The sequence below is a fragment of the Anser cygnoides genome, chromosome 3 (assembly GCF_040182565.1).
Source record: "Anser cygnoides isolate HZ-2024a breed goose chromosome 3, Taihu_goose_T2T_genome, whole genome shotgun sequence".
Lineage (NCBI taxonomy): Eukaryota > Metazoa > Chordata > Aves > Anseriformes > Anatidae > Anser > Anser cygnoides.
Window position 1 is genome coordinate 89,914,392 of NC_089875.1, and position 24,527 is coordinate 89,938,918.

General features: G+C 36.9%; 1 long non-coding RNA gene across 3 annotated transcripts in view; it reads right to left on the bottom strand.

The window, feature by feature from the left end:
* Positions 1–4,347: 4,347 nt before the first annotated feature.
* The window catches only part of LOC136790494 (uncharacterized), a 53,864-nt gene continuing 33,684 nt past the window's right edge, over positions 4,348–24,527 (bottom strand). For 2 of the 3 annotated variants that reach the window (XR_010830502.1, XR_010830503.1), the window contains exons 3-4: positions 7,842–7,921; positions 4,348–5,055 (exon numbers count right to left, since the gene is read on the bottom strand). This is a non-coding gene — a long non-coding RNA (uncharacterized lncRNA). The remainder of the gene's footprint in view (positions 5,056–7,841; positions 7,922–24,527) is intronic. The other variant, XR_010830504.1, reaches the window with a different exon arrangement.

Here is a 24,527-nt window from a genome sequence, read left to right on the forward strand (position 1 = left end):
AAATACATTTAAATTGTTGTGAAAAACAAAATACAAATTCCTGCTTTTCATTTCAGGGGAGAAAGGAAAGGAGACAGAGTTCTCTCTCAATAATGCCTGTGGATTTTAAAGATAGCAGAGCCGAGTCACCACGCACCACAGTACTTTTTTTAAAAGATTGATTGACAGCCTGGGCAAGTCTTCAAGCCTGTGTGACAAAGTCCAACTGTTATGTGATGTTGCTTCTTCCCCATGCAGAGCCGCAGCAGCAGTAGCCTCTGATCCCCTGCCACATCACAGCTTTAAGTGGCTGCTTTCCACACCAATGGCACTGACACTTCGCTGGCTGAACACCTATCCCAAGCCTTTGCACTTACAGTACCTGGAACCAGTCCCTACTTCTCCGTCCCTGGATTTTTTACAGCAGTGTTTTTCCTGGTCATATTAGAGCTCTCCAGCAGATCCCCACTTAGCAGTACTTTTTTTATTTTTTTTTTTATACTTCCAACATATTTCTTTTTCCTTGTACATTTACTGCCTCCTGCCTTATCACTGGACTAACTACAGACAAGATACCTTGAAACAAAATCCAGTAGAAGTTACAAACAGAATGAACAAGGTTACTTCTTCAGCGGAAAAAAAAAATGCAAATAATATTTAATTAACAACATTAAACTGTTGTGGCAAGGATAAAATTGTAATGGATAGTTCCAAGAAAAAAAAAAAAGGTATAGTTTTTCTAATAAACTGTTTGAAGCTTTTCCTTCAGTGTTTTTTTAGGAACAGCTAAAACACAGCACAGCTAGGTAGCATAGGTTCACTGAAACAAAAACAGTCTATAGCCACATATTTTAGGGGCTTTACAAGGCCAACAGAAGCCAAAATGCTCAGAATACTTTTGCATCAGAGAAAGTCTGGTTTAATTTCCAGATCCTGGGAATTAATGACAATTAGGTCTTTTAATGTCTTTAGAGCAATTTCCATGCAAATATTGTATTACAATTCTCATTTTAAATCACTTAAACATGTGTGTATTTTTAAGCCCATTGGCACAGGCTTTTCAAGTTAAGTGCTGTCTGTCTTTAATGAGGAAGAGAATGCCTCCTGAAGCCATCTGTGCTGTGTGACAGTCTGCTCCCACTGACTGAAAAAAGCTCTCCCAAGTTGAAGTCACACTTCAACGAATGACTGAACACCACACTTTTATCCCATTTTCTAGATAGTAGTTAAAAGTATTCACCTTTTTTTTTTTTTTTTCCATTATGCAAGTGGGGAAAGCCCCAGATCAAACATTAACCTTCCATCTGATATATTTTGCAGTCAAAAGGAAGAATGGTAAGCACAGAAGTACCCCACAAACATTAACCTGGCAGCTAGCTCTAGCCTGGTAACCTGGAGCTCCCCACTGTCCTGAGAAATAAACTACATGAAATGCCCAGATGATTCAAACTCTTGCAGTAAGGCATATGGAGCCTCTACAGCTGGATTTAAGAGTCCTCCTACTATGAAAGCCACAGTTCCCAATTGTTTTCAAAAGCAATCATAAAAAAGAGCATCCAAAAGTCAACAGGAGTCTTTCCAAAGGGTTTCAGGAGAGTGTTCAAACAGACCCTAGGTGTGCAGTAGGATTTAAAGCCTTCTTCCTCTATTCTGCTACTTATTTACTCTTTCTTTGTGCATGCTGTTTGCCTACTACATTCTGCTTTCCTTTGTGCGATGCTAATTGCCTTCATTTATCCCATATCTCTGATTTGCAGATGTAGACACATGGTCTATACTCCCAATGCTTTTCAGCACATAACTTCCTCAACAGATATATTGCCAATATCACCTACTTACTGTTCAGATGAATAATCCCTCTGTCAATATGCAGAATCACTTAAGAATATTAAAGAAACTATCAGTCATCATTAGAATGTGCAAAATGCTCTAAATGTTGTTTTCCTTTGACAGTATGAATCTAAGGATAACTCCTATGCTCAGCATGGTGCACTGTCACACAGAATGTGAGTGGGTGAAAACACATTTTTATAATATCAAAGAAGGAAAAAACATAACTAAGAGATTCTACCTCAGCTTTTGCTGGTTGCAATTCTGCTATACTTATTGAGTAGACATATCTACTTTGGGGTATACTTGAGCATTCAGCAGGGTAAGAACTATTGGATAGGACTTCTATGCTTATATATTTATATTAACTCCATCCAAAATCATGGTTAGAGGAGAAGGTGAATAAAGTTCTGCAAATAAACAGGCAGTTAGCTTTCTACACTCTGTTCCACGAACACAAGAAGACCAGACGTTCTCCAATGGATATCACAATCCATTAACACTGTCTCACTAGAAATTCCCCATCTGATCTACCATTGTTTTTAGTGCTTATCTCAGTATAAAAGGATCATGAACTTGGGAGAAACTCATTTAAAAAGATTTTTTAAATATTTTATTTGACCCATATGTCCCCCTGAATGGTCAGCTGAGAATCCAGTGCATCTTTTAAAGGTGACCAATCCTGTAATTTTCACAGGTTTCAGTTTTGTTCATGAAGACAAACTTTATAAATATATTAAACTTGTTACAGAGTAATATACTTACTGCCTTTTCCAGAGCTAAAGTGTTTTGTAAATAGCTTGCTGTCTAGAAAGCTGCTTTGAAAATTTTGAAAACTTTGCATTTACAAATTTCTTATTGTTGTTGTGAATAGTAAGATTTGAGGTGGCCTAAATAAGCATTTCTGCTGACTGTGTGGCCATCGTAGTGTTTGGATGCAGTGCTAGAGACTGTTGAAAACCTTTTAATTAGGACAGAGAATCCTCTGTGAAGGGTCATGCATTCCAGAGGTCAATTAACTACAGATCAGGCTAAGTCCAAATTGTGCCAGTTAGCTGTTGCAAGTTGAGTCTCTTCATTACACATTTCACGATGCAACAAGCTTCATCAGTCATAATTTTTTACCATTTGCACTACACAGTGTCAAAAGCTCTTTCTTTCTTTCTTTCTTTTTCTTTCTTTCTTTTTCTTTCTTTCTTTCTTTCTTTTTTCTTTTTCTTTCTTTCTTTCTTTCTTTCTTTCTTTCTTTCTTTCTTTCTTTCTTTCTTTCTTTCTTTCTTTCTTTCTTTCTTTCTTTCTTTCTTTCTTTCTTTCTTTCTTTCTTTCTTTCTTTCTTTTCCCTTAGCAGATCCAAATTATTACTTTCTATGTTGGAATGATTATTTGTAAGTACATTTCTCTCTAGGCTTGTGAATGGAACTATGCAGAATTCAATGAGAAATCACATGACTGAGAAAAGTGATGGACCTAGGTAGGAAAAAATGTGTTCTAGTTTAGTGTAGCAATTTATATATGCATATCTATATTTTTTAATTGTATTGGTTTATTAGAGCCAAGAAAATAGTACACTCTTTCCAGTGATTGCTGGGTTATAACAAAATGGTTAGGTATTAAGATGTTAAGTACTGAAATCCACAGGAAAGATCAGATGAGTGTAAGAGAAATATTTGCAGGAATGAAGGCTCAAGGAGGCATATCATATATTGAATTTTTGTAATTGTAATGCGGACTTTTTATTCCTTTAACTTACAGTTAAATGAAATAACAACTAAAATGCCCAAACATCACTTTCTGAAGTTAGGGACAAAAAAGTGTTTGGTTTTCAAATACACTAAACATCTATCATTCTGATAATTTTTAGCCAAACTAGTGATATAAATATTGATGCTGTATATTGTTCCCAAGATGCCTGCTCACATAAATCAGTATAGGATATCAGTTTAAAACAGAACAAAATAAGAAGATTTTACTTTTGTTGTGTTGGTTTGTGTATTTTAAGAGATTATAAGTAGCTGACAGTGGCATTTCCATCCTTTTCTCATTTAATAAAGTCTGTTTGTCATTAGAATGCCAGAATACGCTGAATTAGCTGAAGTGTTGAGCAACACAACACAAAAATGTTATACCATATTTGAGCAGATTCAGCATCTTTTAGCAATAACTTAAGAAACATGTGGAAATGTTAAAGTCTGTTTCCCCCAACAGATTTGAATATTTTTCCTGAGTTTTATTTACTTATTCCTTCAAATAAAGAAAATCCATTCAAATAAATGAGAACTTTGTTTTTATTAAAAAGTAAGGTAAAACATGACTGAATGATTATTATTTTTTCCTATTCATTCAGCATTCAGCCTTAAGCCCGCACTGTTTGAGCAACCAATGTTCCCTCAAAGGCAGTTCGGATTGGCAAGGTTACCTTTGTTCTCTGTCCCAGCTTTCCATCTGGATCAGGGTGTTCTTGCTTCTGGGTCTCCATGTGAGGAATTCCCACCCTGAGGGAGATGCACCAGACTCACTCATTGAGGCAGGATACCTCCTTTCAAAGGCTAAGCAGCCTATTTCCGCCCTTTCAAATACACTCTCACACTTGTGGTTTATTTGCTTAGATGTAGGGTCCTTTTCTTATGCACTGCTCCAATTTTGTGTGTGTTGTTGTTAATAAGATGTCCATAATTGTAGTGTTTGACCATTCCCCTGAATACATTAGTGGCTTAGTTCATAATCAATTTATTTATCTCAAAGTACAAAACCTTTATGAGAATACAAAGGTGCTAATCTTGCATTAATATCCTGCAGAAACTTTTGTTTATGTAAGTCCACATCTGCAAGGCTTAACAGATCCATCTTCATGTTCCATTTTCTTTTGGAAGCTCACACACATTATTTGGTCTGTAAGGCAAGAGGCAGAAACAAACTCTGAATGTACACATTGAGTGGAGTTGTTATAAATTACTCTTTTAGCCAGAAAGAATTACTTTATTGAGTAAGCGATCAGCAAGCAAAACAGCGCTGGGCGGCCTGGGAGTACATGCTCCTCCAAACGGCCCGCACCCCCCCCCTTTTCACAGTCCTTATATCACCGAGTTCTTCCGGGGTTACGTAGCCCCCCTTCCTGCTACTGCGGCTGCGTCGACTGTTGCTAGGGGGTTGTCTCTGGTCCCTCTGGTGGTCGCACAGATGAAGGCTGTAGTCTTCCTCCGCTTGGTACGTGATGTTTTCCCTCCGTAGCCGGTCATGCTGTTTTGTCTTCAGATAGGACAGGTGGGTTATCAAATTTTGCAGTTATAGTATTTACACAAAGTTCTCTCAACTATCCGCCCGAGACAGCAACAGGCAGGGAGCCTCAAGTTCCTTACAGCCACCTGGTGACTCCCTTTGTTCCTTCTTAATATAGCCATGGGAAATAATGAACAAACATGCCTCATACACCACAGAGTGAGGCAGTAATCTGTGGAAAAGCCTCTACTAACTTCATCAGTATCAATCTCTGCTTTTAGACCTGCTGATGCTGCTCTCTTGGATCTTGTGATACTTCATGGAAGTATTGGAACGAATCCAAAAGAGGGCCACAAAGATGATCAAGGGGCTAGAACACCTCTCCTATGAAGACAGGCTGAGAGAACTGAGTTTGTTCAGCCTGGAGAAGAGAAGGTTCCAAGGAGACCTTATAGTGGCCTTCCAGTACCTAAAGGGGGCCTACAGGAAGGCTGAGGAGGGACTCTGTCAGGGAGTACAATGATAGGACAAGGGGTAATGGCTTTTAACTAAAAGAAGGTAGTTTAGATATTTGGAAGAAATTCTTTACTCAGAGGGTGGTGAGGCACTGGCACAAGTTGCCCAGAGAAGCTGTGGATGCCCCATCCCTGGAGGTGTTCAAGGCCAGGTTGGATGGGGCTTTGGGCAACCTGATCTGGTGGGAGGTGTCCCTGCCCATGGCAGGGGGATTGGAACTAGGTGATCTTTGAGGTCCCTTCCAACCCAAACCATTCTGTGATTCTATGATTCTATGATCTTCCCAGCACATATTTCTTTGATCTCCATAGTTGGCTCCTCTCTAGAATGCTCTTTTTTGTGCCACCCCCTTCCCTTCGCCTCCTCCCCCCCCCCCCCCCCCCCAGTCTAAGTTCTGACTCCACATGGACCCTAAAGTGGAAAGGAATGACACTCCTGTCCATTTCTTCAATAAGCAGATGCCAAAGTTCTGTGTAAATCTATGTAAATCTATGCTGTTAGCATATAAGTATTTGCATGGCTATCATTTTTATATCATGGTTTTCATCTCCAGATTTTGATTTTTATATTTTAAGATTCAGTCTCATTCATCACCTTATTGCTGACAATGGGAATTAACATTTTTCTGCTAAAGAAGTACAAAGTGTACAGAGCACAATTGTTATCATTTAATATGACCTAAATACTGTATAGATCTTTCTGCAAAAGAAACATTCCATTCATTTCTAGGTATAAGGGAAGGAAAGTTTCAGCTGAAAATCTGAGCTCATCTGCTGATGTTTCTTTTTATTTTCTTCATCTGGCAGCTTTCTACTTCATTTCTTAAATTTCCTTCATTTTTCTAATATGAAAAATAATTTAGAGGAGAAGAAGCAGAACATTTAAAGCCATGAGCTTTGCTTATTCTTTTTTTTTACTATCAATGTTATAGAACTCAAAACAGGATTTTTTATTTAGTGCTTTCTTTCATTTTTTTCCTCTGACATAAGATATAACAGTTTTCCACATCAGCAAATATTTGCTCCTTAAAGACCATGCTATTTTGTTCTTGTAATTTCTATTTGACTATAGCTTGAATTCCTAGGCTGTTTTTGAGGCATGCAAAATGCTTTACATATTAATTATGTATGTAGTGTGCAGAATGCATATAGATTGTTTCCTTGTGTGTGTCTGACATCAACACTTCACTTGATATCAGAACTTGGAAAGGATTCAAAAATCCTACAGCGACAGAAATCACTGAAATTTCAGAGGTTCATAGGGCTTTCTGCATTAAGCACAGTGACATCTCCCAGTTGCAGAACCAGCAATTTGGCTGACAGACCACTAGGTAGTGAGCAGATCTGAGGAAAGATTTTACAGCACTTACTGCTAACACTTGAGTATCCAGGCTTTTAAATCTGTGCAATGTCAAGTTTACTAGGATGTGCTGGGAGAAATCTGTGCAAGTCCCGTTCTGTGTTGCACTCTGGACCCAAGGTTAACTTAGTTATGCAAATGCAAACCAGGCCAGTGGAAGATTTTGGCAGCACTATGCAAGCAAGAGAGATGCACATGGTTACCATGCAGTGAGCATGTGTCTTTCAGAAAACGTCTGACTTTTTGCAATGTTTGGTTAAAAAAAAAATATTATTACCATCTGCTGAAGAAGAAACTTCCTCAAACATACAGGCCAGCTACAATCCAAAACAGATTTTGTTCAGACGAGCATGTGCACTAGAGAGCCAGTTAGTTGTGCCTAGCAGCAAAACCTGCAGCCACAGTAGACCGCAGGTTATCTTTCTTGTGAAGTTTCCTAGCATAGCTGTTGTTATAGCCAGAGGACTTGCTGTACCAACACCAGGAATAGCAGGCCCCCTGGTAAGCAGAAAACTACTCCGTGGTTCTCAAAACAACTGTAACTATTTCTTGCCATTATATCCATACTGCCTTTGAGGAATTTGCCCTGGAGGCCAGGAAGCCTGGCATCTGTGCCCTGGGGTGTGAGCAAGCATCACAGATTTGCACATATGGTCCTGTCTCCAACACGCCCTGACTCTTTTTCACCCTACACTCTTACAAACTGTAGCAGCACAAAGAGGCCTTACTGCCTTGGATACTTGGTTACTGGAATGCTTTATGACTTAGTGTCTCCAAAGGACGTGGAAAGAATGAGTAGATATATTGTGTTACATAGTCAGAGGATGAATCAGTACTTTGGCAGTCCTCAGGAAGTTCCTCAACAATACAAATAGATGCTTGAATTGAAACTATAACTTCTAGCGTATAATTTATGGACTAACTGAGATTTTGGTACTTACCTCATATCTAACTGCCATTCATTATCCATTATTAGCTCTGCAAACTGGGGTTTGAGGCCACAAGGAGGTCAAAGCTGAGCCTTGCCACACCAAAAGGAAACGACAGAGGGATTAGACTTCCACAATGATCAGATAAGAAGGCAGATGGTGAACACCAAGAACTGGGAAATGAGCCAATAATGGGGTATCTGAGAAGATCGGGTATATTATACTGTCTCATTATGGAACCAACGACCAGATCTGTTCCCCTATAAACTATCCAAATATTTGCCACTAAAGACAGATGTTGTGGTGTACAAGCTGGTAATACAGATCTTCCACATGTGGTCCCTTCTTCCAGTCCACTGAACACACTGCAGTGATAGTTCTTTGTCTCACATGGGTCTGATGTGCACCAAGAGGAAAAGTGCATTTTCTCTCATCAAAACACATTCATCTTGTGACATACTGTTATGACAAATCCAGCAAGAATATAGACAGTAGTAACTAGTAGCATGATATCATCAAGCAGGAGAGCATTTGTAAGAAAAAGGATCAAAGTATCAAAGTGATAATATATTTTTTTTAAATTGCTGGGAATTTTTTGATTTTTAATATTTAGTCTATTTTATTTTTTAATTCCAGTTTTTCTTTTTGGGTTTCATTTTAGTGAAAAATTCCTACTGTAGATTTATTTCTTTAACAAAGCCATATTACAGCTTGGCATAGTGCATAGTTTTCAGTTCTAAGCAAATTGAGATGTTAAATACTATAAGTTTTGTACATACATCTTTAACAATATATTGATTTTAGAACTAGGTGGAAAGCTGTTTTATTACTTCATAGATATCTCAAAGATTTTTTAAGACTATTTCTTAAATCAAGATAAAAATAAAAAATTACAAACATTTAACAATTCTCAAGCAAAAATTTCCTTCAGATCATGTTGTTGTTGCTTCTTAATTAAAGATATTATAAATATCTAGATTTGTAAAATTCCTCCTGATTTAAAACCTTGTTTTAGTACAAATTATTTAGGAAGGGAGATTTTAAACTCTGAAACATGTACTTAACATTATAAATCCAGAAGAAAAAAAAATTGTTTCTAAGAATGGTTTGTGTTTATCTGAAGTTCAGGTATCTCATTCAGAGGTTTTTAATGGATGTACATATAGAAATTTATGGCTGGCTTGAATCTTTCCTGATTCCAGAGGAGGAAGGTATTTACCCTAAGTATTTTCCATATAGTCAATAGGGAGTGATGGACTCCTTCAACTAGGCACATCCCAGAATAGATGTCTAAAATATACCTCCTGAACCTTGCTTGCCTCTTCTTTTGCCTCTTGATATGTTCATACAGAGAATGAAGTCTAACAAGTCCAGCCACTGGAGGAGCTTTTCAACTCCCTTATTAAGCATCTGCACCATGGCTGGCAGAATAAGCTAACATTGGCAAACCAACTGTGTCAAATGCCTTGACACCAACCACATTCATTAGAAATGCTCACTGTCATTACCTCCACAGTCTGAGTAATGGTTCTATGAGAAGTATTGTATGATTAATACCAGTATATATCATTTTTAAAAGAAACCTACCAATCACTGAAGAAAAACTTCAGACTCAAAGCCATATATTCTGATTTAGGTGCCTAAACTGGTCAACCAATTAGATAGCTTGGCTTATAAATAAAAGCACCCCAAGCAGAACTGTTGAATATCTGCAGTGATGATTGTAACCAGCTTTAGCATCATCTTCTGGAAACTTAAAATTACAAGCACTGAATTGACATTTTCAGTTGTGAGATTTATCTTATACATAAAATGAAATTATATAACACTGAAATAATTTCTCTGAGACATGATATGACAGGTGTTGAAAATAAGATGCAAATATTGCCTTTATTTTAAACTACAGTACAAGGGAACTTCCAATATTGATTTTTGCCCATACTTAGAACAATTGTTATGTTCTCTAGAACTTCCTCTTTACTAAAGTAATAATGTTCCCAAAATAAAAGAAATGCCTTAAAATGTCTTTCTTCTGGCTTTTATTCAGGGCAAAAATTACACTGATTAATTCAGAGAATGTGTAAATAACTGAGAGAAAAAAATCAGATAGTGTAGTTCATATATATCAAAGCACATCTCCTATGCACCTTCACTCTTTTAAAAGTTATGTCATCCTTTTTCCAAATTTAGTAAAATTCAGAATAATTCTATTCCAATAACATTCAAACAGCTATAAAATCAATAAGAACAATTTCATACAGATTCTCATACATTCAAGTTCTAACACTGCACGTCACAGAACTTAATAGGTAGGTGCTGGAGTTCAAGGCTCTTTTTGATTTTGTTTTGAAATGTACCTCCTCAGAAATGCTGAGCTCTCCCAAAGCTTTATTCATGGCTTTTAGTTCTATCCAAGTGATACTCAGTTTCTTTCTCAGGCCAGTTGCAGGTACTCAAGGATTCCCATGAGGGACTTTTCTTTTTTGAAATAAATGCAAGGATTGCAACTGACTTTAGGGATGAGAATTTATTTCTTTGGTTTTGGGATGGAGTTTTATGTTCAATAAATTTCTCTCAAATATTTCAGGAAGATATCACTATAATTTGGATATTTTCAGCCTAAGTGAAATAAAGTTGTTGCAATAAATGTCTTATAAATTAATCCAAAAAAAAGGTGATTTCTCCATATAAAAATGAAGCAGATAACAAAGGACCATGTATAGAATCATAGAATGTACAGAATCACAGAATCATTAAGGTTGGGAAAGACCTCCAAGATCATCTGGCCAACCATCCCTCCTACCACCATATATATAGATATACATATTAATTTCATATATATGTGTATATATATATATAATTAAAAGATCAGACTTCCTTAGCATAATTTTGATGAATTTGTCAGACCATAAAGGCCACAAGTTAGAGCCTATTGCTGCTATTGCTGAGATCAATTTATGGCTCCTGCACCAAAACCTCAAATAGCAGAGAAAATACTCTGAGTGTTTGGGTCTAGTTTATGTGGTTTATAGCAACAGTCATCATCTGTGAATTTTATTTTAGATAGAGGTTAAAGTTATGCCTTAATTTTACTAATTCATTATGAATACTCTTACCAAATGTTTATTAGCAATACTGTGAAACATGGAATCTTCAGTTGAATTACTATCATGCTTTGAGAGGTGATATCTCCTCTTCGAACTACTCTCACTTGCTTTACCTCACCTACTGTTTACCTCCATTTTGGTATAGTCAGTGCCAGAGAATTTCCACAGATAGTTTTAAATGAGACAATTATAAATGTATAAATGTATAAATGTAAATTGAAGAAGGCAAACTTCAGCTAACAATTACGCTGCAAATCTACAAAGATTAAATGTACTGGGTGTTGGGTTTTTTGATTGTTTTTGGTTTTGTTTTTCTGTATGAGATTAGCAAAAAAATGCTTTGACCTGGGAATTTAGGAGGAAATGCACTGCACTAGTGAGACATAGCAATAATACTTTCTTTAAATATTTCTTCATAAGTCCTCAGCATTCAACAAAATATAAAATGCACTAGTACAAACAATCTTATCTCAATTGAACTTGCAGTCCATTTCTAAATCAAAGTTCATTCGTTGTGTGAGGCCTAATCTTTTTGATTTCTGATCACAGATCCTTCATGCATTTTTGGAAACAAATCTAGGGATTATAATAAGTGTAGATCTATTTGACTTCTGCCTGTGGGAGAAGAAATTCATAGTTTCTCTTTATATTATTTAAACAAAGCATAAATTCAAGATAAAATAGCCTAATGCTTTAGAGTGAGCAGATTTTTTATTTAAAATATGAATTTACTTTTAGATAAAATATTAATAGCTGTTTTCAGATACTAGCACTTTAAAAATTTAATTAGAATAAGGTTGATGTGTAAAAACAGGTTGTATATAGTTCACTTATAATTTTATATTGGATTTGAAATTAGATACAGTGTCAAGATTACCTTTGAAAAAAAGTGAATTTTTATCCTAAATATATACATAAAAATATGCATAAAGAAGCTTCATAAAGATGGGGGGGGGGGGGAGAAGAGAAGAGACAGTCTTTTAACTCTGTCCTTTTGAATTCAGAAACAACCTGAATGAGAACACCAGTCTAGCAGCAGCTGTAAATGTGCTGTAAATACTGCAGAGCTGACACGCTGCGCCTTGCAAATATGCAAAGTAATGATCAGCGAAACATCTTCACCATTCCTCTCAATCAAACTATTGACTGAGATGAACAGGAATAAATAAAGGCCCAAAGGCAAGCCTGAACTCTTTCCTTCCAAGTAAATGTCGTAGTCTGTTGTCCTGTTTGAACTGAAGGACCAAGGATGGTTTCCCAGGCTCCATGACCAGTTCTCCCTGTGACCACAGGCAAACCTTGTATCCTGCATTACACCTGCCCTGCCACTGCATATAACCCAAGGCTGTGGGCCACAGGGAGCTGCAAAAAAAACAAACATGTAAGGCACCTGCCTTGGACAATTAGGGAATCAATAGTCGGAGGAGCACTACAGCACACAGCCACTGCATTTTTCAGGTATCATGTGTGAGAGCAAGCGTGTGGAGAAAAAAAGAGAGTGAGAAAGGACAAAAAGATTAAATATTCTGTATTCCGTAAAGAACTCCTTGCAAACAGTTGCACAAATGCAAACTTAACAATCCATTTCAATGGCAAATTAGAACAGTTGGGTGGCCTGGATTTAGATGTTTTTACATAAGTTTATCTACCTGCTAGTGTCTAGGAAACAAGTCTGATAAACCTCCTGAAAATCACTCATAATACAGATACAGTCAGATCATGTTAACTATAACTCATCTTCCACAGCAGCTGCAGCAAGGATGTGTAGCAAGGATGTGTAAATACTAATTTATCTTTTCTGTTGTTTTACTAAGATAAAGGATCAGGTGCCTTTGCAGTACTATATCCTTTTTATCTCAAGCCACATCATAATTATGTTGTAGGCCAGAACATACACACAAAACATAGAGAAAGCAATGAGCAAATTAGGAGACTAATGTTAGTCCAGAGTGACACTGGAGATCACAGCATGAATATCATATATTTTGGTCCCCCTCACACTTCTGGAGAGCTCATTTTATGCCTCCAAGTCAGACACCACACAAGAACGTCCCACACAAGAACATCACAAAAATGTTCCATGGAGCACATGGTCCATGGAACCACGGTTTCAGAAGAGTCACTGACATACCTGAAGGATATTTCTGAATGATTTTGATCCCCCAGGAACTGTAGGATTCCCAGAAGGAAAAGGCCTATAGTATGGACGTATTGATTATGGACTTACACATACAGAACGTTTGTCATGTAAACCTTGAAAAAACATTTCCCTCTTTTGATCATCCTTATATTTTTGCTTTTAGGTCATCTGTACATGTTTGCCACGTATGTTTTCTGGGAACATTGACCAACCTATTCTAATGAAGACAGATTTTGTTTTCCTATTGACTATTCTGCACTCCTAACATAGGCCTCATCCAGATGAGTGTTTATACAAAAACCTAGAAAAGAATACTGAATCTCTCTTTCTGGAGAGCTAATAAGAATTTTATGTAGCTAGCCCTAGCTTAAAACAAAAGGAACAATAGATAGGACATTTTATTTTCCTGAATAATGCTAAAGCGTCCTTTCCAGAGACAAGCAAGAGTGTCATAAAGCTAGAAGTAAAAATAATAATAATATTATAATTAATAATAATAATCCAATTAATCCTTCCTCGATTATCAATTTGTTTTCTATATTTGGTAATTGTTTTATTATTTTAAGTGTGCTAGACTACTCCCATATGGTTTCCATGTACCAATTACATATTCTTGAAACAATTTTTCTCCAAACAGACTAAATTTGTCTTTCCTGTTGTTGTTCATAGTCACTTATAATTGAAGAAAACATCCTTAGGCTCTTTTCAGTTAGCATGTCTGTCTCAATTGCCTGTGTGTTAGCAAAGTTATGTTTTATCTCACTATTTTAAAATTTTCTCATTAATCCAATTTTTTATTTTTATTTTTGACCCATCCCTGAAATGCATCCAGTTTGCTAATGTATTTCCAGTAGTGAGATGTTGAGGTTTAAGTGGAACATTCCAGATGTGACCTAGGTGTTAACAGGTTAACATTAACTGACTGCTGTTGCAGTTACATCTCCCCGGACTATGACATGTTTTTTTAAATGTGTTAGGCCAAAATATTGCTGGCCTTGTTTGCTGCCACATTCCATTGAGAGCTAATCCTTAGAGCTAGCCATTCATACTGACATTTCTTTTTGGCATCTCTGTGTTACAAGTCACTGACTATGCATCTTTTGCCTCAGTTACAACAAATATTTTGTTTGTATGTTTCCAATGGAATGAACCATCTTCTGCTCATATTTTTAGCCTTTTGGTCATAACACACAGTCCAACACTATTGGTATCCTTTTGGTTTATAGCTGTCTACTAAATTTAAATACAGCCAAAGGGAATCCTTTACAACTATGAAGAAGACCTAAGTCTTAAAGTACAGTACCTGTTACTGTACTCCTTTTCTCTTTTGCAAGCTCTGTGCCAGTAGGCCCTTTTTCCTTTTTTCTTATTAATCTTGAGTGGAAATGAAAATACTTGTGAAGCATTATTTTCCCAATTAGCCTATTTCTTGATCTTTTTTCTCTTATTCCATTTTTTTTTTAATTTACACAGTTACGTATTTTTTACAATAAGTACTTATTTACAAATTTCCAAATGGATACCTTTAAAACACAGCCTATTTATACCACAAAGCAAAAGAGTTGTCTATGTCATTCAGATTTCTGTGGATTTTCAAAAAATCAGGTTGTATTTGATGTCACCTTCAAACGTTTTCCTACCATGGGTATTTGATTCCATATATACCAGGATCATAAAATCCCAGCTCAGTAGGCCAGGTATAGAAAATATGTGCCAAGAAAATATGTTTCCTCTTGGCTTCTATATCTTTAATTCTGACGAAATTCTACTCCTACCATGCAGAGAGAAAAAAAGCCAACATCTGTTTCTCTTAATGTCTGTTTTAGATTACTATCAGATAAAACAAGGTTTTAGAGTTCTGGAGACCAAATCTAAAATTATTAAAGTACACTTTTAGCACTGTTTTAGCCTGGTTTTAAATGAAGAACAAATCTATTATAAAGTCTACATCTTCTTTTTCTTTTTTTTTCTTTTTTAATAAAGATAAAATCGGAAAATAAAATGTTTTTCCTTTACGTAAATACAATTAAAGGAAAAGAGTTCATCTGGGCTTGTTAACCTCCAACTCCTCCATCTGGAATGAAGTGCACCAGCTGGACATGCTTGTCTAGCTGTCCATTCCTGACTTGTTACTTCTATGCAAAAAAATAGATTAAATCAATATGCCATAGTTTACCTGACAGACAACAAAATATTACACAGATAAAAGATATTTACCTCTTAAAAGAATAGGAGATGTGTTAACAATGTTTAGGAAAGTTATTTGTCTGTTGGTCACAGAGTAATAAAGGTCTAAGTATTGAAAGAAAGATACATGCAAGTCTTACAACTCTGAGTAAAACTCAAAGACTAGTCTTTTTGGTTCCATTGTTGGTTGATTCAACTTGAGTGGACCACCACCCACAAAGGTCTCTCGGCCTCATGCCTTTCACTGCACTGGCTTTACTTCAACAGCTTCTTACAAACCTGTACTTGGTGTCAAAAGCCTTTCTGAAGTCTAGGTAGACCACATTCACAGTCTTTCTGTCATCCACTGAATGCATCACCCTGTTGTAGAAAGAGATCAGGTGCATCAAGCAGGACCTGCCTTTGATAAACTGATGCTGACTCAGTCTGATTGCCTGGTTGCCCTGTAGGTGCCACGTGAAGACACTCAAGATAATCTGCTTTCCCGGTACCGAATACGAAAAAAATATATTATAGAAATTATACATATATATATATATATATATATCTTTTGTTGTGCTTAAGGCACTTCACTTTAAGAAGAATCTGGACAGCCTGTGAAGAGTCCAGAGAACAGAATTTATAAATGATAAATGATTAGCAAGCTAGTAAACACAATATACAAAAAGAGACTGAATTAACTGAGGTTGCTTCCTGTAATACAAATCTACTTCTAATCATGTAACATGGTGCAGAGAAAGGTAATGAATGATCTGTCCCCCTCAATGGACAGGACAGAAAAGAATCGGCATTACATTATAAGAAGCTTGCTGAGTATAAAACTTTATAAAATAGATATATATATAAAATAGAATTTTCCATTCTATTAATCATCTACATGTTGTTGGCTAAGTGATTTGTCTATCTTAGGGTGGCAGCTGTAGCTGAACAGGTCAGAAAATTACAAGTTTCTGAAGAGCTGAGAAATATTAATTGTATTTCTCTCAGTTTGATTTTGACTAAAATACCTTTTCCACTGATCTAATAAAATCATTTTCTGGTCAGTGATAACATTGTTAGAACCTCATACTGCAGTTATCTATCACTGATTTTGCTTAATATACTCTTATTTCACATCAGGTGATCTGAAATGAGACTTGGGAAAGTCGTGGGAGATTATGAGTAATGCTACTTGTTACATGCATGTGCTTTTTCTTTCTTTGTTGTTTATATCCCTTTAAAATGGTGCTGCTCGTTGGGTGAGGCAGACCCTTCTATGAGAAAATTGGGATTAGTCCTTCCCTGGGAGACAGCGAGCATGTCGAGGGAGGCCTCGCCAGCAAGCAAGGTGAGCCAATGGAGGGAAGACAGTCAGCAAGGTGAAACTATCAACACAAGCAGAGCCTGGGTAGGGAGCTGATATGTAGTGAGGTTTCAGTCCTGCAAGACCTGTCCAACGGGCCCACAGCGACTGAGAACAGTTCACTGCAATTCAGGAAGCTGGTAACTGTTGTGGAACGAGAATATAGAGCACAAAACCAGAGAGGGAATATTTTTAAAATTCCCTCTAATTTATGTCCTTTCTAATTCTGAGTTTTCCCTGTTATAAAAAGTTATGTGTTCATGGTTTGATAATACTTATTATATATCATTAACGGAGTTCTATCCTGAAGTTTTGGCCATCTAGGAGGATTTCACACCATATTTCATATGTTTCAAAGATGAAAAGCATTATTTTGGAATGTTATGAAATTTACTATCCGTATCATCAAAATCCTGGTGTGACAAATTTGGTGGAAAAATCCTAAACTCTTGTTTAGCCACCTCTGCTGTCTCCATCATTCTTTCCTTCCTCATGTACTAAGTTATTACCTGAAATATTATACTTGCTACTGATCTCCATCTGGACATAGAACTGTTGACCACAACTCTTTTAAAGAGTGTGAACTCCTCACCCACTGAGTGGTCCATTCATCAGATCCATGATCTCTCCAATTTAGAGACAAGGATGTCATAGGGGACAGCGTCAAATGCTTTGCGCAAGTCCAGGTAGATGATGTCAGTTGCTCTTTCCCTATCCACGAGTGCTGTAACCCCATGGTAGAAGGCCACCAGATTTGTCAGGTACAATCTACTCTTAGTGAAGCCATGTTGGCTGTCACCAAACACCTCCTTATTTTCCATGTGACTTAGCTTAATTTCCAGGAAGATCTTTTCCATGATCTTGTTGGGCACAGAGGTAAGACTGACTGTCCTGGAGTTCCCCGATCTTTCTTTTTTCCCTTTTTTAAAAATGGGGGTTATTTTTCCCCTCTTCCAGTCAGTGGGAACTTCACCAGACTGTCACAATTTCTCAGATATTATGGATATGATAGTTGATCTCATTCTATCTTGAGAATGAAAAGCTGTACATTTAGGCATGAAATTTAGACATCCAGAAACTGGATTATTACCAAAAAAACTGGTACTGATTAATATATAAATGGCATCTACTTGTGTCCCTTTAATTTTTCTGTACTCATTTATTTTATGTAATTCATTATTTATGTAATTCATTATTTATGAATTATCTTCTCTAATACACCCTACTTGAAAAAATTAAAGAAAATTTGAACAAATTTGAACAATTAAAAATCACAGATGAGCATACAACTGTGCTAAGACCTTTTTCCTGGCCCTGTTTAGTCAACCAGTAGATATTGTCAGTGTGCCCCCAGTGTTGGGCCCTTCCAGTGCCCTGTGCCAACATGAAGCAGTTCTTGCAAGACATGGACCTCTGTTACCTAAAGAAGAGGATAGCAAAACACACACAACTTCTGCCAGGCAAAACACACACAGCTTCTGCCAGGGCCACAGGGCAGAGAGAAGGTGGGGAGCAATAGAAGGTTATTGAAATGTCCCACCTTCCGACCCTCTCATGTCTGCCTTGGATTTTAATAAAGAGCAGTACCAAATCATTCATTTCCAAGGGCAAGAAAGACTGAAGGCAAAATGGTGGTCACATATCCAGTTTTACCCAGTGTTTCTCCCCAAGTAAGGCAGCCGCCTCCTCACCAGAATTTTCTGAGCATAATGTCAGTGCAACACAAGAATAACTCACTGTGACTAAAGACTGCAGCACCAGGCCCAGCCAAGAGCATTTTTAAATAACATTCCTCCAAACTGCACTCTCTGTTCATTCTTCTAAAGAACACTTAAGACTTCGTACGTTTAAACAAATGGATTGTCCAGGGCAATTCTGCAAAAGTAATTCAGGCTGAGCTGAAAATATGTACCACAGACATGGCACAAACGATCCAACCTGGGAGACTGAGCTACAAATTTTTCCTCCCTGACAATGCAGAGTTTCTCTCTCTCCCCTCTCTCTTTCTCTCTCTCTCTCTCTCTCTCTCTCATCCCCCTGTCCGTCCATCCCCCCCCCCACACACACACTCTTTTTTTTCACTGTCTGGGTCGATTAGGTTGGAATCTTATGGTACTGTATTCTTTTTGTTCCATAATCTTTGTTGTGTTCAAACCACAAGTGCAAATTTGCCAGGGTCTCGTTCCTCAGGGGTTTCAGGGCAGAATGGGTTTTGCTGCATCTCTTTGTTGCTCTGACCCATGTTCCTCTCATATGCCCTGGTTCCAACCATGCCCTGGTTTTTAAGATAGGAAATTCTTTCTCAAAAGTTTACCTCCCTTTAATTTTTATAAACAATTCTGTCTGAGGCATTTTCAAGACATTTAATATGGGCGTTCAATTATTTCTTATTTTCCCAGCACTACAACACTGGTTCCAGATAAATAAATAAAAAAGTTTCACAAAGTGGACTAATTTTCTATTAAAAAATGATGTGTTGAAAATGTACAAAACTTAACTATCTCAAGAACTACAAGTGCCTTTTCACAGCTTTGTTACTTGGAAATAAATGTTAACACTGCCATTTGATTTGGGGATAGAACAAGACAGAAAGTGTCTGTTTTACTGTGTTCTGTATCACATTACAGAAAATGTACTGTTAACTCTGAAGTCGTTTTTTCCTATTCTCAAATCTCATTTCTTAGTTTCTTCTCAAAATATTTAAATTGAATTGTTTCTCCCCACAGTGTACTTGCTCCCAGAGTCACATAACTCCATCTCAGGGATATTATATCGCAGAAATCTGGCTATTATTAAAAAGTATTTGGTTTCTAGTTCTATTTGTAAATGTCTTTGAAAATTATAGGATGAATCATAGAGCCATCTTGTTATTTATTTTTATACAGGAAAGTCATGCTAAACATGTTTTGGTATCAATTTTAATAATTCTCTTTTTCCTGACTTTTCATTCCTGTTTAATTTTTAAGAATATAAAACAGACCCAGCAGTAATATCCACAGTTTATTTGAAGAAAAACTTGCTTAGATTTTTTTTTTTTTTTTTATAATTGTATTGTTTTGCCAACTTGTCAGCAGTCCACAAAATAGCAGTGTTCTAAATCTACTATCAGATCTTCCAGGCAAACACGACCTTCTTCATGTGTGATAAATGAAATGTGATGATATACCTGATGGTCCCCATTTAGCATTCAATTTCTACAAAAGAAACCTTTTTTTTTTTTTTTTTTTTTGAGCTGTTAGGAGCAAACAAGAAAACACATGACACATTAACTGAAGTCATTGGCAAGAGTGGAATCCAGTCTTAAAAGGGAACAAAAAGAACGATAGGAATAGAAGAAATGGAAGTCCTTGACTCCATCTAGATTGCTTCTTTTTGTGACAGAAAAAAAAATCTGTTTATGCTTCCTCCTAATTTTAAACCAATTTTTAATACATGCAACTAAATAAAGATTCTTTCACACTTCTATGTGATATGACTTGGAATGTAACAGCTGTACATAATTTAATCTATCACATTTTGTTTTTTCATCTTGAAGGCTTCCAGTCTGAGACAATACACTGTATAAGCATTAGGGAAAGCTCTATCAGTAGCAAGTATAAAAGTATAACTACTGTTGTATCAGACAGTTCTGCATCTGCAATACTTTGTATTTCCACACAGAGACAGAAAAATTCAGACGTACATTTAGTGGGAATTGGATTTAAAATATATTTAGTATCAGCTGCAACAAATACTAAGGAAATTTCAGTAAGAAATTAAAACAAAACACAATGGTTAATAACTAAGCACATCGCAAATCTGTACTTCAGGGATACTACACTGAAGTTTTTAAGGCCAAAAATTCATCTGTACTGTAGAAGCATATATGTTGTCCATGATTCAGAAAAAATTACTTCAGGAGAAAAAAAAAGAAAAAAAAAAGTAATGTGTGAGAATGGAAAATCTGCCACAGGTGGAGAGGAGGTCAAAAACAGAATACAAGTTTGTATATTCCACTCCTGAACAATAACAAGTTCAGGCCCACTTACTCAGTTCATCATTATAATGATGCTTTATAACAAACCTCTAGAGACCCTACCAAGACACAGTCTCCATTGTGCCTGTACAAGTATAAATGCAGACTCAACAGATTCTGAGCTTACCAAGGATGTAAAGCAGACCTGGTACAGTGCAGTAAACTGCCAAAACTTCACCAGTGGAAAAATAAAAAAAATTGTTCTTGACACCCAGAACAACACCAATGCATTGAATGTGTCCCTCTGCAAATTACTTGATGAACATCAGTGCAATTGCTACTATATTAAGACCCTGTCATCCCTGGTAAATTCTGCAGCAACAGAGTTCATTTCCTAGTCTTTGAATCTTTATCTAGGGCTTCAAAGATCTACATGGTTATTTTTATAGGCCACATATCTCTTTGCAGACAGCAGTCAAATAAAGCAACTTATTTTTCAAGTGTTTTACCATTATTCACATAGGTTATACTATTCCTTTGGGTAATCTCCTCTGTTCTACCAGTGTCCTCTAACAGGATTGCAGGAGGGTTCAGGAGCTCCTCATCACCAACACAGAAGGCGTCCTCTTTTGCTGTATCCTGTTGATCAGCAGTGATTGTGAAGTGGTAACTCTTACTCCATCCAAGTAACGATTTGTGGCTGTGTATTTTAGCATGTTCTTGGAGCTGCTGAAAGATTTGTCTTTGTGTGTCACACTCCTTCTTAAAATAGTCCATGTTTGATTGATTGTATGCTACTGATGAACTACTGCCTACTTGCCACACCAAAAAGACCAAAAAGGCTTAGTGAAAGCATTTTCTAGCACTGTTGATGTGATCCTGATTGTCAAACAAGTATTATGGCAAGCATGTAAATTACTGCATGAATGTCCAAAGAGCTTTAAAATAGGATTTTTGTGTCTGTTTTTCAAGAAAATGTATTATTGTGAAAGGTAGCCTTACCAATACAGTAGTAGTAATGGGTTAAATCCAGCCCTTACCTTTTACCTGTTAATAATGAAATAAATAGATTTTTCTGAAGTCAGGGATAGAATTTAGCTATATCAGAATTTAGCTATATCCCTAATATCAGTAAGAAGCAACAGGAGTTGAGCACACTGGTGTTTTTTAATGCTATCCTTATACATCCCCTTTGCTACCTTTAAAAATCTTGTCATTTATCCACAAATCTCTCTTTCGTGAAGATACATACAAACTAATCTGATAAAATTTGATTTTTAATCTACTGAATCTGTGACTTATTCTTACTCTGGAGTATAATGTCTTTTGTCTTTTCTGGCTCCTCCATCTGCCTGCACCTTACCAGTTTTAATGATTTTTCACAGAATTAGCTTTACTGTATCCTGATCTTCAATTACTGGACACAATGGTAATTACCATCTTCACCATCATCAGAGATACTTGTGTCTAGCCGTTATGGTGCACTATGAAATTCCTAAAATATATAACTCAAAACATAAGGTTTAATACTGTTACTGACAGTATGTTTTTCCATTTTATGTAGCTTTATTTGCTCAAGCCTGTTACTTACAAGAGGCTCCAAATCTGTTCAGGTGTTTATCTCTAAACTTTGCAAACATTGGTGCTGATGTATCTGCCAGAAGTTGTAGTCTGAGTTTGCTTGGATAATACTGCCCCATGCTGGTTTATATGGAAAAGTCTCAGATGACTCCCTCCCCCCCCCCCTTTTTTTTTCACAACAAAATCTTAAAAAAAAAAAAAGGGCAGGTGTGCTCTGTGATTTTAACTTGTAAGCTTGTTTTGCTTTGTTTCCTTAAGCTGCTAAATGCTTTTCCTTCAACTGTTGTTCTCATATATCACGCAAAATGCTCCGCTGTGCTGCTCCTGAGACCAAAACAGGGGAAATGTGGCTTTTTACAGTGGACTGGAGAAGAAGGCTCATGTATGCACAGTGATAAGAGAAAGCACCCAGAATGTAATATCACAGTTAATGACAGGGGGGTTTCCACAGACATTAACAGGAACTCTGTGAAGCAGACAGCCTGGAGGGCTATGAAAAGACCATGAGATTGTTGTGAGGCCCACTTCTGGACACTCAGTACTACGTTCTTATTAATAACCGCGAATTCAGAAAGATACAGACCGCTATTCAAACAGCTCTCATTGGTGGCTGACGTAACTCCTGGTACACGACATAAAACAGGCCTTTCTGTCCAGGCCATTGCCTTCATCAGCCCCTGTTGCCCTTGTTTTACAGGCCAGGGTCTGGGCCTCTCTGGTTTATAAACCACGTTACTAGTACTAACACTAACCTTGTGTACACAGGTAGGAGAAAGCTTCTATTTTTTTTCTTTTTTCTTTTTTTCTTTTTTATTTTTTTCCTATAGCATATACTGCATTTCACCATTTTTCAATTTATGTGTCAGTCAGCTATGAATTTGGTTTTCATGTCAGTCAGTTATAAATTTGGTTTTCTTCCTGGGATTAAGTGCTTTGTTGCTGGTTTGCAGTGATATGACATCTGCTCAAAGAGAAATGTTCTTCCAATTGATTGCTATGAATTTCACATCCTTTCTGATAAGAAATTTCAGTTAGGGCTGATTCCTAACTATCCTGACTGCCTGTACACTAAAAGTGTCTTTTAAAAGAACAGGCCAGTTATGCTTTTAGAGGTTGGAACTCCTGCATACAAGCATGCTGGTCTGACCTTGGATACTAACTGGGATCCAAAACTGCAGCTTCTGGATTTGATTTTGTTTCCATTCTTTTGTCTTCCTTTTCCAGGGACTTGGCTTCCATGATCTGAATTGTGACAGAATTCTTGCTGCAGTCTCTGCACACTCATGAACGCTGATAAAGTATCTAAATGTTTACAGTCATAAAATGGAACAATGCTTTACCCTTTTTTCCCTTTAAGGAGTGAATGCAAGTATATCAGTAACCTACATCCATCATTTTAAAATAGACCCTTGAAGGGGGACTGCAGACAAATTAAAAACTTTTTATGTTACTGTCCATGGCAAGAGAGTAATTGGCTCATAAGGAGAGTGGGGCTAGCACAGCAGACTGCTAGAGCTTCACCCCATAATCCTGGGACCATCATACTGCATGGGACAGGCTCTAGCTAAAGACAGTGAGTAGTTGTATAATTAGCACCAAAAAGGCTGATTTAGAGCAGATTATCCTGTGGAAACTGCAAAGTGATTGATCATATGTTGGGACAAAAAAATATCTGGGGCCCATTGACATAGAGGTAAACAAGTAAGCAATTGGAGGGAAACATTAAAACCTGGAGGGGAACCCACAGAGAGATGAAGAAAGGTCAGTAGTCTACACCACAGATATTTAAAGACATCAACAGTGACTGTGTCAGAGGTGCTCAGAACAGGTCTGGAACAAGAGACATATGCTGAAGCAGTGACCATCATCACAGAGTAGGCTAATCCATATTAAGTATGTAGATGGAATAAAATATTTAAAGGCAGGAAAATACTTTTCCCACACTGGTAGCATGAAATAATGGTGTGTGTGTGTGTGTGTGAATCTGTCTGTCTGTGTCACACAGCTCAGCTTAGAAAATTGTTATAAATTTAGAGAAAAGAATATGAGTACCCATGCCTGATTTATTCTGTGTTTCATCTGGTTTCACGACTCTCTCCAGGAGTGGATATTAACTGGTAATGGAAAAGAGCCTTGGAAATAGAATCAATATCCACTGACCTTGAGACACTTTCCAAATTTTCCCTTTGTTAACATTTATAAACATCTATAGCAATACTTCCTATACTTTGGGCAACTGCTTTCCTGAAAAATAATTTTATCTTCTTGTGTATTACTATACTATATAAATATATATATGAAACCCTTATGATCCAACACAAAATGGTTAGGAGCCTACTATACCACTTGGACACCCATAAATCTATGGGGCCAGATGGGATCCACC